This window comes from Callithrix jacchus, chromosome 21 (assembly GCF_049354715.1).
Source record: "Callithrix jacchus isolate 240 chromosome 21, calJac240_pri, whole genome shotgun sequence".
Classification (NCBI taxonomy): domain Eukaryota; kingdom Metazoa; phylum Chordata; class Mammalia; order Primates; family Cebidae; genus Callithrix; species Callithrix jacchus.
The window spans coordinates 7,617,624-7,630,813 of record NC_133522.1 but is presented as its reverse complement, the minus strand read 5'-3'; the positions used below and the strand labels follow the sequence as shown (position 1 = coordinate 7,630,813).

The window sequence follows — 13,190 nt, the reverse complement described above, 5'->3', positions numbered from 1 at the left end:
GTGTTTGTGCAAAATGGGGATAACAGTAGTACCTACTTCACCTATTTATTGTAAGAATTAAGTAAGTTAATAACTGTAAAGTTCTCAGAACACTGCCAGACACGTAATAATTTTTTAATAAACTTTAGTTGTTAATATGATAGTGTTCCAAATGTTGATTCAATAGACGGCAATGTTCACATTAAGATAGATGGAAGTAATGCATAGACTTTTCACTAAACATTTGCAGTGATTTTGTGATTGATGGGTATCAGAGACAACGTTTTTAGCTTTTTTTCTCATTCTGTGAGTATTTATGTGATACTTTGGTTTCACTGAGACCAAATAGGGGATTACCTATTTAAATTCCACATACCCTTCAATGTGCACCTATACACCATCTTTTCAATGAAGTCCTTTTTCTTTCAGCTCCCAATTCTGTCTACCCCCAGCTACCTCCAGGAGCATGACATAATTCCCATCCCATTGGAAAAGAGCCTATTCACTCACTGATCTTATTCCGTTTTGTGTTCTCTTTTGGTTTTAGAATTCCTTGAGGTCAAGGATTATGTCTCATCCTTTTTGTTTTTCTCAATGAGTGGAGAAAACTTTGTACACTAAAAGTACTTAGTAAGACTGTTATATGCTTAATGAAATTAACGCAATTGACGTGAGAAGTAGTAACTGAAAATGACAATAGCAGGACTAAGTTGTCACTGGTAAGAGCAGGTTTTAATAAGAATAAAATATGTCAGGTCGTCTATCGTGGGCCATCTATTGTCCCAATTTTGTATGTTGAAATCTCAACCACTAGTACCTCAGAATGTAATCATATTTGTATGAAGGGTTTTTATGGAGGTAATTAAAGCTAAATGAGTTGATATGAGTGGGTCCTAATGCAATAAGGCTGGCATTCTTATGAAAACAGAAAGAAATCCCAGGACTGTGTGCATACGAGGACAGGACCACATGAAGACAGCAGCAAGAGAGCAAGAGCGTAGTTGTCTTCAAGCTAAGGAAAGAGACCTCAAAGAAACCCAATCCTGTTGGCACCTTAATCTTGGATTTCTAGCTTCCAGAAACGTGAGAAGACAAATTGCTATTGTTGAAGGCAGCCAGTCCCTGGTACTTTGCTATGGCAGGCCCCACAAACTAATATACTATGTAAGCTAACTTCCCAACAGATCTATATCGAATTGGTCCAGGTGCTCAAATAAAACATGTTAAATAAGTGAACGTCATGAAAAGCATTTTTGCTTCACAGTTATGGGTTGAACTGCACTCGTTCCTCTCCAGAATTCATTTGTAGAAGTCTTATTTTTCAGTACCTTAGAAGGTGACCTTACTTGAAAATAGGATAATTTCAGATGTTATTGATTAAATTACCCTGAGGTCATATTGGTGTAGGGTAGACCTCTAATCTAACAAGACTGGAGTCTTTATAAAGAGGAGAAATTTGGGCATGGAAAAAGGCACTATGTGTGAAGTTTCTCCATGGTTCAAAGCAGGGACTGTCAATTCCTAATGACTCTAGCTTTCCTTCGTATAGATTATAATGTTAGTTTATAAATAGAATACATTAGAGTCACAACTTTGAAACTATAAAACTAAAAGAGTTGAGATTCAGGTATTCCTTTGTCCCAGTTGGGACATCTTGCCTTAATGCCACTGAAAACACTCGAGATCTAATTAGTAAATGCGGCATTCTGGATCAAGAGGAAAGGAAAAGCAAATTTCACTGGCACATTGCCTTTCTACAGGCTTTTGATGAGCATTTTCAAAGAGGGTAATTGTAACTAGTTGTGGGGATTTCATGCAACAATTCAACCTAGTCTTAGAAAAGATATTTGCCTATTCATTGATATTGACTGAACATTGAACTAATAGGTAAATAACAGATGACTAGAGAAATCTATCTATAAAACATACTTGTGGAATCAGGCCAGGCACGGTAGGAGCATGGTAGCTTACTCCTATAATCCCAGCACTTTGGAAGGCTGAGGCGGTTGGAACTCCTGAGCCCAAAGTTCAAGACCAGCCTGGGCAACATGGCAATATCCCATCGCTACCAAAAATACACATACAAAAATTAGCTGGGCATGGTGGAGTGTGTCTGTAGTCCCAGCTACTTGGGAGGCTGAGGTGGGAGGATCACCTGAACCTAGGAGGTAGAGGTTGTAGTGAGCTGAGAACACACTACTGCACTCCAGCCTGGGTGACCGAGTGAGATCCCATCTCAAAAAATAAAATTTAAATAAATACATAAAACTTATTCATGGAATCAGGCTCGCCAATTATGGACCATCAGAATATATTTGGTTTTTTTTTTCTCCGAGACAGAATCAGAAATTCTAATCCTTTTTACCCTCTTTCTGCAAAAACAACCATTTACAATGAAGCTAACAAGGCTTGTGATTTCGTGCTCCTTTTTTGCACTAGCCCCTTAGGACAGGCCCTAGCAAAATGTTCCCATGGTCAAATGGTTTTTGTAGTACTTTGGCAGTGCGGGGGCCGGGGGGGTGCGGAATATATATATTATTTTTTCTTAACGAAGGCCCTCAAAATTTAACAAATTTCTGGATCCACTCATCTCTGTAACAGCAGCATTCAGAAATGTGAGAGGTTAATGCTCTCTGCCTATTATCTTCAGGAAAATAAAGATGCAGGACCTAACTGGGCTTAGCTAAATTTCAGCCCCATTTAACAGCTGGTGGGCTCCCTCATGGGTAAGGAGGTTAGAGGTGCCCATTTTTCAAGCACTGGTACAGGAGATAGAAACTAAAATTTAGGTAGATAGTGAGGGCAAAAGACTCCTCAGCAGAACTTCTCTTCTAACGAAAGGAAATTACCTTTTTTCCCTAACAAAGAGCAGCCTGAAAAATCGAGCTGAACTAAGGAAGGAAGCCAGAAGCTTGCACTGGGGAATGCCTGCAGCTGCACTGATAGAAAAGGGCTACCTGGGGCCAGACGGGTCCACCGTGAGAGTTCCATCTTCCCTTGTTTTGTTAGCACATGGACAGTGAAAAAGATGGGCCACATTTATTTCTTACCTGCATAATAAAAGACTGGGGAAGAAACCACCTGCACGATAAAAGACTGGGGTGGGGGTTGGCAGAGATTTGTGCAGCATGCATATAGCACACCTGTTCCTAACTTGTTTTTCACACCGTATGTAGATCAGACGCCGCCTCCCCAGCAGCTCATCTATAAAACCGCCTGCATTTCACTGCAGACCGGCAACACATTTTTCATGACCCCTCTCTGTCATGAAAGATCTATTCTCTTTCTTTCACCTACTAAATTTCTGCTTTTTTTTTTTTTTTTTTTTTTTTTTTTGAGACGGAGTTTCGCTCTTGTTACCCAGGCTGGAGTGCAATGGCGCGATCTCGGCTCACCGCAACCTCCACCTCCTGGGTTCAGGCAATTCTCCTGCCTCAGCCTCGTGAGTAGCTGGGATTACAGGCACGCGCCACCATGCCCAGCTAATTTTTTGTAATTTTAGTAGAGACGGGGTTTCACCATGTTGACTGGGATGGTCTCGATCTCTTAACCTCGTGATCCACCCGCCTCGGCCTCCCAAAGTGCTGGGATTATAGGCGTGAGCCACAGCGCCCAGCTAAATTTCTGCTCTTAATCTCACTCTGTGTGTCCACGTCCTTTATCTCCGTGGGCATGAGACAACGAACCTGGGATGCCACCCCAGAAGACAAGGCCACTTCAGCATGGCCCCCAGAAACTGAGAACGTGCTTTCTGTGACGCCATTGAAAGTTATCTTGTATTGGACTATATATTCTTTTACTTCGTTCTTTAGCCATTGATATTGCCACCTTGACTCCTGCTATGCAGGAAGCATAAGTCACAAAAACCAAAGTGATGGAAACAATGGATTGGGGGACAGGAAATGAGAGAATAAAAATAGACTAGAAAATATTTTTGTATTTTTTTCTTGAGAGAGAGAAGGTCTCATCCTGTCACCCAGGCCAGAGTACAGGGGCATGACCACGGCTAACTGCAGACTTGATCTCCCTGGGGCCAAGTGATCCTCACACTTCCGCCTCCTGAGTAGCTAGGACTACAGGCATATGTGACCACACCCAACTAATTTTTGTATTTTTTTTTTTAGAGACAGTCTCTTGGTGTTGTCCAGACTGGCCTCAGGCAATCCACCTACCTCGGCCTCCCAAAGTGCTGAGATTACAGATGTTAGCCAGTGTGTCCAACCTAACAAAATTATTTTGAATAAAATTTTTTATAGGAAGAAATCAATCAATGTATGAAAATAAAGCTCATCTTAGGGAATCACAATGGGCTTTTAAAATGTGATTCCCAATGTCTTTTAAAAGATATTTCCTTTCTGAAAAGCTTAATTAATTTCAAAAGATGTTAGAAATATGTGAAGACTAAGATATAAAAAAATCCTATATATGAGTGACAAAATTAAAGAGATGACCAAAGAATTTAAGGCAATGACAAAAGAGAAAAAATAGAATTCCCATTTCAGCACTCAAGTCTGATGTTCTTAAAGTTGAACAAGGCCATCAAAAGTGAAAAAAAAAAAATCTCCATCTTGTTTGATTTTACCTTCTTTCATTTCGGTAAGTTAAAGTAAAGATTAAAATCTGCCTTGTTTTTTAAAATGACATCAAATGTTTTCTTATCGGAAAACCATTATCTGCTCATTTACTATCTGAAGGTGATAATCAATCAGTTTGTCACCAGGTGATAAATTAGCCCTTGTTACTCATTCTTGATATGGTTCTGACTGCTTAAAGAATGATTACATAACTTCAACTAAATATCTCAGAACTCGTGTTAATTAAACCCAGTATTAGTAATTAATTACTGATAGCATTTTAATAAACAAATTCAAAATAGCACAATAAAAACCTCTGCAATACTCAAAGCAATCAAGGCATTCCAAAAAAATTAGTTGACTATGGGTATTAGACATAAAATTATTTTTAAATTTCTATTTATCCTTTCTGTTCCAAACCCCACTCCCCCCCCAAATCCAGAAAATTGCATTTTTTATTCTTCAATTTTCATAAAGAAATAAAATGTCATAATTATCTGTATATATTTCCTAAATTTTAATATGCTATAATAATTTTGGGGAATAAATCTATTCTCCTTTGTATTTGAAGCACATATTTTTTCAGATGAATCATTGCAGTTTAACTCGTACATCTAGCTGTAATAGTTAGATGTCCATAATCCCCAAAAGAACTTCCCAAGGGCTCCTTAGGAAATGATCTAATTTGACATTCACTCAGAAATTAATCTCTGTGAGTGGTAACTGTCCTTCAGCGAACAATAAAATAGCCTACTGAATTTATTGCATTTGATTTTGTAAATTGAAAACAAAGGCTGTCCTATAATTTACGCATTTTAATAACTAGTTTTTCAAATACTGGTTATTTGCATAATGCTAATAGTATGCAATAGATACACAAAACTTTTCAGCTAATATGTGATGTCAAGGAGAAATCACTTAACAATAAATTTGCTATTTAAGTATCAGTATTCATGTTGACAAGATAGAGACCACTATGAAAAAATGCCCTTAAGTATTCAATAAATAAATAAAACGTGTTATTTCAATGGGTTGCAGCTTCCCTTGTTTCTGTCGAGAATAACTGATACTCAGGGTAGTGTCAGAAGAAGGGTTCAATTTGCACGAAGTTGCACCTGTGATGTCAGCTGCTGCAGGTCAATGGCAGACACTCAAGCTGAAATTACAGAAGCTATAAAACTGTTGACAGCAGAACTCAATTTTATTGCCCTCACATTCCAAGCGGGTACATCAGGAACGGGGTTAACTAGTTGCATCCCAGACTGTAGACACTACTGTCTTATAGAGAGCCATAATTTTTTGACACCCCTTTTAATATTTGTCATTAATTTTTATTTGAATAATAATAGCTATCTTTCACTGAGTACTTATTATATGTCAGGCATCTTACTAGATGTTTTATGTATCACCGTTCACAATAAAGAAACTGAAGCTCACAAGAGATAAATAATCTGCCCACCTTTCCAACTATACCACGATTTGAATTGGCGGCTAGATTCCAAACCACATTATGCAGTAACCCACTCCTCATAAGATGCTTCCTCAGAACAGCAGCAATGGCACCACTTGGGACCTTTTAGAGATGCAGAAACTCAGGTATCACCCGAGGCAAAATGGACAAAATGTCCCCTTTAACAAGATCCTCACATGAACCATATGTGCATGCCACTGAAGAAGTGCTGCAGGCTGGCGAGGTGGCTCATGCCTGTAATCCCAGCACTGTAGGAGGCTGAGGTAGGTGGATCATTTGAGTTCAGGAGTTCAAGACCAGCCTGGCCAACATGGTAAAACCATGACTCTACTAAAAATACAAAAATTAGCAGGGTGGTAGCGGCACACACCTATAATCCCAGCTACTCGGGAGGCTGAGGCAGGAGAATCACTTGAGCCTGGGAGTCAGAGGTTGTGGTGCCACTGCACTGCACTCCAGTCTGGGCAAAGAATGAGACCCTGTCTAAAAAAAAGTATTGCACTACACTATTTCATTGAAAACAATTGAAATGACCTGATAGAGCTTCTGCATCTTGTCAGTGAATTAAAATGAGTGACCTCATGGTGAAACCCCGTCTCTACTAAAAAGTACAAAAAATTAGCCGGGCATGGTGGTGCGTGCCTGTAATCCCAGCTACTTGGGAGGCTGAGGCAGGAGAATTGCTTGAAACCAGAAAATGGAAGTTGCAGTGAGCCGGGATCGCGCCATTGCACTCCAGCCTGGCGATAGAGCGAGACTCTGTCTCAAAAAAATAAATAAATAAATAAATAAATAAATAATAAAAATAAAAAATAAAATGAGTGACCTATTTGCAAACATATTCACATTTTTAGTAATACACATACTAAGAAGGAGGGCTTCAGAAAAGCAGCATTCCCGAAAGCGTTGCTAGGAAATAAAGGATATCGGATTTGTCCTAACCAAATTCAAAGATATTTTGTAACTTAATGTCCAAATCACAACAATATTGTTTTCTCGACAAAAATAATTATAGTAACTCTCATGTTTTACTTAAAAAACAATTAAATTTATCATTTGTTTATTCACTCAACCATTCAATGAGAATTTGCTCAGTGTTTATAGACTTGTTCCAAACTTGAGCTGGTATGAGAAGCACCAGGAGGGCTTGTTCAACCACAGATTTTTAGGCCTACACCCTAGAACTTCTTTTCTTTTTCTTCTTCTTTTTTTTTTTTTTTTTTGGCTCCCCATCCGGGAATCGAACCCCGGTCTCCTGCGTGACATACAGCTTCTGATTCTGTGAATTTCTAACAAGTATGCAGACTGTGCTAATGCTACTACTCCAGGCACTGTACTTGAAAGCCACTGGCTCTGAGTATGCTAGCCATTATACCATTTTGGAGAATATAATGAATTTGGTACTGGTTTTCCCCTAGAAACTTACATATTGTTGGTCAACCACAATGACTACTGTCAGGTTCACGACTACACCAAAGGTCAAGCTGAGGTCCAGAGGGAGTGGGTAGATGAGCAGAAAGAACATTTCGGGGGGTTGCACATAGGCAGGTGAAAGATGATTTTATTCAGCGGCAGCGCTCCCCAATAGCTTTGTCTCATACTGTCTGCCCTGTCTCAGCTACTTGGTCCAGTGGCGCCCACACACAGCTGTGCGGGCAGCTCTCCCTTGCCTTCCGGGTCAGCAGATTAACTCTTTCTCTCTCTCAGCATGAGCGAGCCAAGCTGTGTCCTGGCTCTCCCTTGTTTGTCTGCAAAAACAATCATTAAATGAACAAATGATTGTCAAGCCCAAACAATCATTAAATGAATAAATGCTACTCTGTGAGTTTGCCACGTAATTCAGCAATTCCAGCAAAGGATACTCCAGTTGGAGATATGAATAACCCAGATCCGGAGAGCGGCATACATAGTGCGGATAAAATTTTAAAAACAAAAACAGAACGTGGTTATTCAGAATACAAGGGCTACATCATAGAACTGCCTGGTGTGGGTGCTACATTTAGCCAGATAGGGATCCTAGAAGCCAAATACTGAGATAAAGTTAGTTGAAGGAATAGATATGAAAATTCATTTTGATAAATTCTTCTCAAAATGAGGTCCGCAGGGGTCAGAAGGATCAGCATCACCTGGACACTTGTAAGAAGTTCATCCCCACCTGAGAACTACTGAATCAGAGACACTGGGGCTCCATGTGTTGTAACAAGCCTTTCAGCGTCTTCCGAGCCAGATAAAGTTTGAGAACTACTGCTCTGGCTGAGGACAGGCGCACCTTGTTTTATTGCATTTCACTTTATTGCTTTTGCGTGTATTGCATTTTTTACACATTGGAGGTTTCTGGCGACCCTGCATCAGGCAAGTCAATGGGTGTCATTTTTCCAGTAGCATGTGCTCATTTTGTGTCTCCAGGTCACATTTTGGTTATTCCAGTAATATTTTAAATTTTAACGTTGTTATATCTGTTATGGTGATCTGTAATCAGTGATCTTAGATTTACTATTGTAATTTTTTGAGGTGCCAAAAACACATACATATAAGATAGCAAACTTAACAGCAAATACTGTGTGTGTTCTCACTGCTCCACTGACTGGTCATGCCCCCATCTCTCTCCCTCCTGTAGAATCCCCCTCTTCCCCAAAATGCAACAATATTAAAATTAGGCCAGTGAAAATCCTACAATGGTCTCTAATTGTTGCAATAAAAAGAAGAGTCTCCTGTCTCTCATTTTAAATCAAAAGTGGCCGGGCGTGGTGGCTCACACCTGTAATCCCAGCACTTTGGGAGGCCGAGGTGGGCGGATCACAAAGTCAACAGATCGACACCATCCTGGCCAACATGGTGAAACCCCATCTCTACTAAAAGTACAAAAAATTAGCCAGATGTGGCGGTGCATGCCTGTAATCCCAGCTACTCGGGAGGCTGAGGCAGAAGAATTGCTTGAAACCAGAAAACAGAAGTTGCAGTGAGCCAGGATCGTGCCACCGCACTCCAGCCTGGCGATAGAGGGAGACTCTGTCTCAAAAAGCAAAACAAAACAAAACAACAACAACAACAAAATTAAAAGCCAGAGATGATGAGGCTTAGCAAGGAAGCTGTGCCAAAAGCAGAGACAGGCTGGCAGCTAATCCTCTTGCATCAAACCATCGGCCAACCTGTGAATGCAAAGGCGAAGTTGAAGAAAATGAAAAGTGCTACTCCCGTGAACACGTGAGTGACAGACAAGATAGCAAAGGCATCATGTTGCGTACATGGAGAAAGTTTTCGTGGTCTGGATAGAAGGTGAAACCAGCCACAACACTTCCTTAAACCAGAGCCTAATCCAGAGCAAGGCCAACTCTTCAAATCTGTAAAGGTTGAAAGAGGAGACAAAGCCACAGAAGAAACATTTGAGCTAGCAGAGATTGGTTCCTGAGACTTAGGAAAAGAAGTTCCCTCTGTAAGATAAAAGTATAAGTTGAAGCAGCAAGCGACAATGAGGACGCTTCTAGTTATCTAGATCTAGTTAAGATTATCGGCCAGGTGCAGTGGCTCATACCTGTAATCCCAGCACTTTGGGAAGCCGATACAGGTGAATCACCTGAGGTCAGGAGTTCAAGACCAGCCTGACCAACATGGTGAAATCCCATCTCTACTAAAAAAAATTACAAAAATTAGCTGTACATGGTGGCCGGTGCCTGTAATCCCAGCTACTTGGGAGGCTGAAGCAGGAGAATCACTTGAACCCAGGAGGCAGAGATTGCAGAGAGCTGAGATTGCATCATTGCACTCCAGCCTGGGCAACGAGTGAAACGCCATCTCAAAAAAATAAAAGATTATTGATGAAGGTGACTACACTAAGCAACAAACTTTCAATGTAGACAAAACATGTATTGGAAGAAGATGCCTGTATACATGAATAATATTCTATGAAAAGCACATATTTTACAACCCTCCCTCCACTGGAGGGACTCAGGACAAAATCAGAATTTACAGAAAACACAATTTACGCACCTAAAAAGTAGGGCTTAGAATGTTTTATTACTGAGGTATGTTCCAGTTTTGAAAGCCAGTGATTCTAGTAGCCTTTATTCCACATTTAGCCCGCTGTAGACAAACACTTAAAATGAAATTTCTTCAAATCTATTATTTTTATTAGAAAATAATTTCATTTTCTCTAAATCGCAGTCATCTTCATTAGCTAAGAACTGATAACTGAAGGGTTGAACTAAACTGCTCTTACTGCATCAACATGGAGATAAGCATCATTTATCTCTACATATTACCTGGCTCTGTTTAAGGAAAATTTGTGTAGGATCTCCAAGTTTTTGCTTAAAAATTACAAAAACAAAAAAATAATGATATTCTGTAATGTTCCATAACAAAAGAAAAATCAAACTAAATGAACATAAAAACATTAGCCTAATATGCGGAAATCAGAAACAAGTTTCCAGAACCTCACCTAACAGGTATTTAGAGTTTGATTGGAATCCTCTGCCAGTGAAGTATTGCTTTGCTGTTCAAAATAAATGCTCTAACAGCTTTCCAAATGATCTCCATTGCCACCACGGATGATATATCTTTGCCAGCCACATCAAACTAGCTGGAGAAAAACGTAAGTGCCAAAATGCATTTGCTAATGAATTACCTTAGGAGAGAAACCCAGAGAGAGCAGCAAAGTAAATTTAAATTGGTGCCACCACTGAGGTAGACAACTAGACGGCTGGGAGTTATAGTTTGGCAGTGTCAGAGAGGGATAGAAACCAAGTGAGCATTCTAATGATCTGATGAGAGACAGACTAAGATCGGGTCAAAGATCAGGTGCCAAAAACTTGACAGAAAAGCTTCATTGGGTGTTAATAGTTGAGATAAATAAGTAATTCAATGACATTTAATGGTCAGATACAGATACTTTTACATGATTCAATGATATGGTCAGATACAGATACTTTTATGTAATTCAATGACATGGTCAGTTACAGATACTTTTAATTTAGTTATTCTGTAAAGTTCACTTATGATCCTAAATCACTTAAATTTACCAAATAGAGATAATCCAAGTTATCTGGGACTTCCTCCACCTTGCTTTGAGACAAGAACCACTTCCTCAAATTGTGTTTGGAAATGGGAGGATTGATTTTCCTAAGAGAGGGTTTGGGTTCATCCGCGCTGGTCCTATAGTCTTTGTCCAGAATGTGTCGGTAGGTTTAAAACAATAAGATACTCAGAAAATGAAGGCCTCAGCTGAAAACAGAGTAAAACCATGAGTCTGTGTGTACTCAGGTGTTTGCTACATAAACCTGGGATTATTATACATTTGTCAGGAAGTTTAATAGAGATCAATTTGATCTTAGTAGTCTGCAAATAAGTTATAATAAAGGCACAAAACGTATATTTAGGATCTACCATTTGGCTATGTAGAAGGTTGAAAATAATGTACTCTATGTAAGCATTTCACAGTTTTTAAAGTGAAGGTTTGTCCATCATGCACTCACCAACCGTGATATTTACAGTATACACAGCATGCTCTTGTAGCTTTATATCCAAGCAGAATCAGATTTTTTTAAAGCACAAATGCTTTCATATTCAGCACCTGTAAAGCTATCAGATATTTGAAAAGTTTTAAACCTGAACCAAAGAGTTTAATTTGAACAACCTAACTACGAATAGGTGAGATCCCACCCACTTAATAGAGTTCTGCAAATTAGTAACCAAGGGTAAAATGAAAGGAAGGGTCTCTTGGAGATTTGAAATTCTTCTGTTGAGGGTCCTGTCTTCTTTATTCAAGAAGTTTGTAGTCATTTTAGAATTCATTCAAGAACCAACTTCTTAATTTAGACGTCATGAAACGAGTCATGGCAAAAAAATACAAAAAGAGAAACACCACCACATCGAAAAGGATGAAGAGCCAAAGGTCCAACCAGTAAGAGTGTTTGTGAAGCCCGTTTGCTCCTGATTGAGGCCACACAACAAGGTTCCACCTTCATTCTCATCTCAAGCCTCGCAGCTCACAGGCACCGTTTCTACCATCAAGACCCGGCACGTCCACCTCCATCTCACTCCTGCAACTTCCTAACAACCCTAGAACCTGAAAATGCCTTGGTTCCAGGACTATGGCGTCCAGATTCTTTAATATTTGTTTTTAATTGGCATACCTATCTATAACAAAAATTATGTAATTGCCTTTCCAGTATAATTATCTTTGAAAAACATCTCAACCAAATTTTTGCTCTCAAAAAACATATTTTTGTTTTTGTTTCAATTATGAAACTTTCTTCACACATTGGAGTCATGACTACCATGATAATTTGCAGTCCTCACTATTGGCATATCGTGGGACCTCGACAGGAGAAATATCTGGATGCTGACTTTGTCTTGTGGGCTTACCATGGTCACAGATGTTGATGCTAATAATGTAACAGTATGGCATGGTTAGTCATCTAAATGAACTAGCAAGAAAATGAATTGTTTACCAAGCAAAATTAATGCAATGCTATAGTAATATAGTAATATTTTCCTGTTTCCTTTTGTGTTCCGTTCTTCACATTTGAGTAATGAACCAGTACTTTTTTTTTTTTTTTTGAGATGGAGTTTTGCTGTTCTTACCCAGACTGGAGTGCAATGGCATGATCTTGGCTCACCATAACCTCTGCCTTCTGGGTTCAAGCATTTCTCCTGCCTCAGCCTCCTGAGTAGCTGGGACTACAGGCGCTCACCACCATGCCCAGCTAATTTTTGTATTTTTAGTAGAGACGGGGTTTCACCTTGTTGACCAGGATGGGCTCGATCTCTTGACCTCGTGATCCACCCACCTCGGCCTCCCAAAGTGCTGGGATTATAGGCATGAGCCACTGCGCCTGGCGAACCAGTACCTTTTAAATAGCATTCTCTTTATCATTGATAAAGTATTCCTTAAATCAAATCAAAGTTCCAGACTTCTATCTACTCACAGAAATTATACATGATAAACTTAACTAGTAATGTTCACATTTTCAATCATTTTGTTCTTTTTAAAATGACAAAAGGTAATATACATATATATACTTCTTTGGAAAAGCTAGGTGCACAGCATAAAGAGTAAATAAACTTAATATTTCCCTAAGAAAATGAAGAAAACAATTCCACAAAAACAGAAAACAATAGCTTGGTCACCTCTGTCCTAGCACTCACTACTTGCTACTTTAAAAACTTTC

At 39.4% G+C, this 13,190-nt stretch overlaps 1 pseudogene; it reads right to left on the bottom strand.

Moving 5' to 3' along the window:
* Positions 1-11,800: 11,800 nt before the first annotated feature.
* On the bottom strand, positions 11,801-12,052 carry LOC100406923 (sarcoplasmic/endoplasmic reticulum calcium ATPase regulator ARLN pseudogene; annotated as a pseudogene).
* Positions 12,053-13,190: the final 1,138 nt, after the last annotated feature.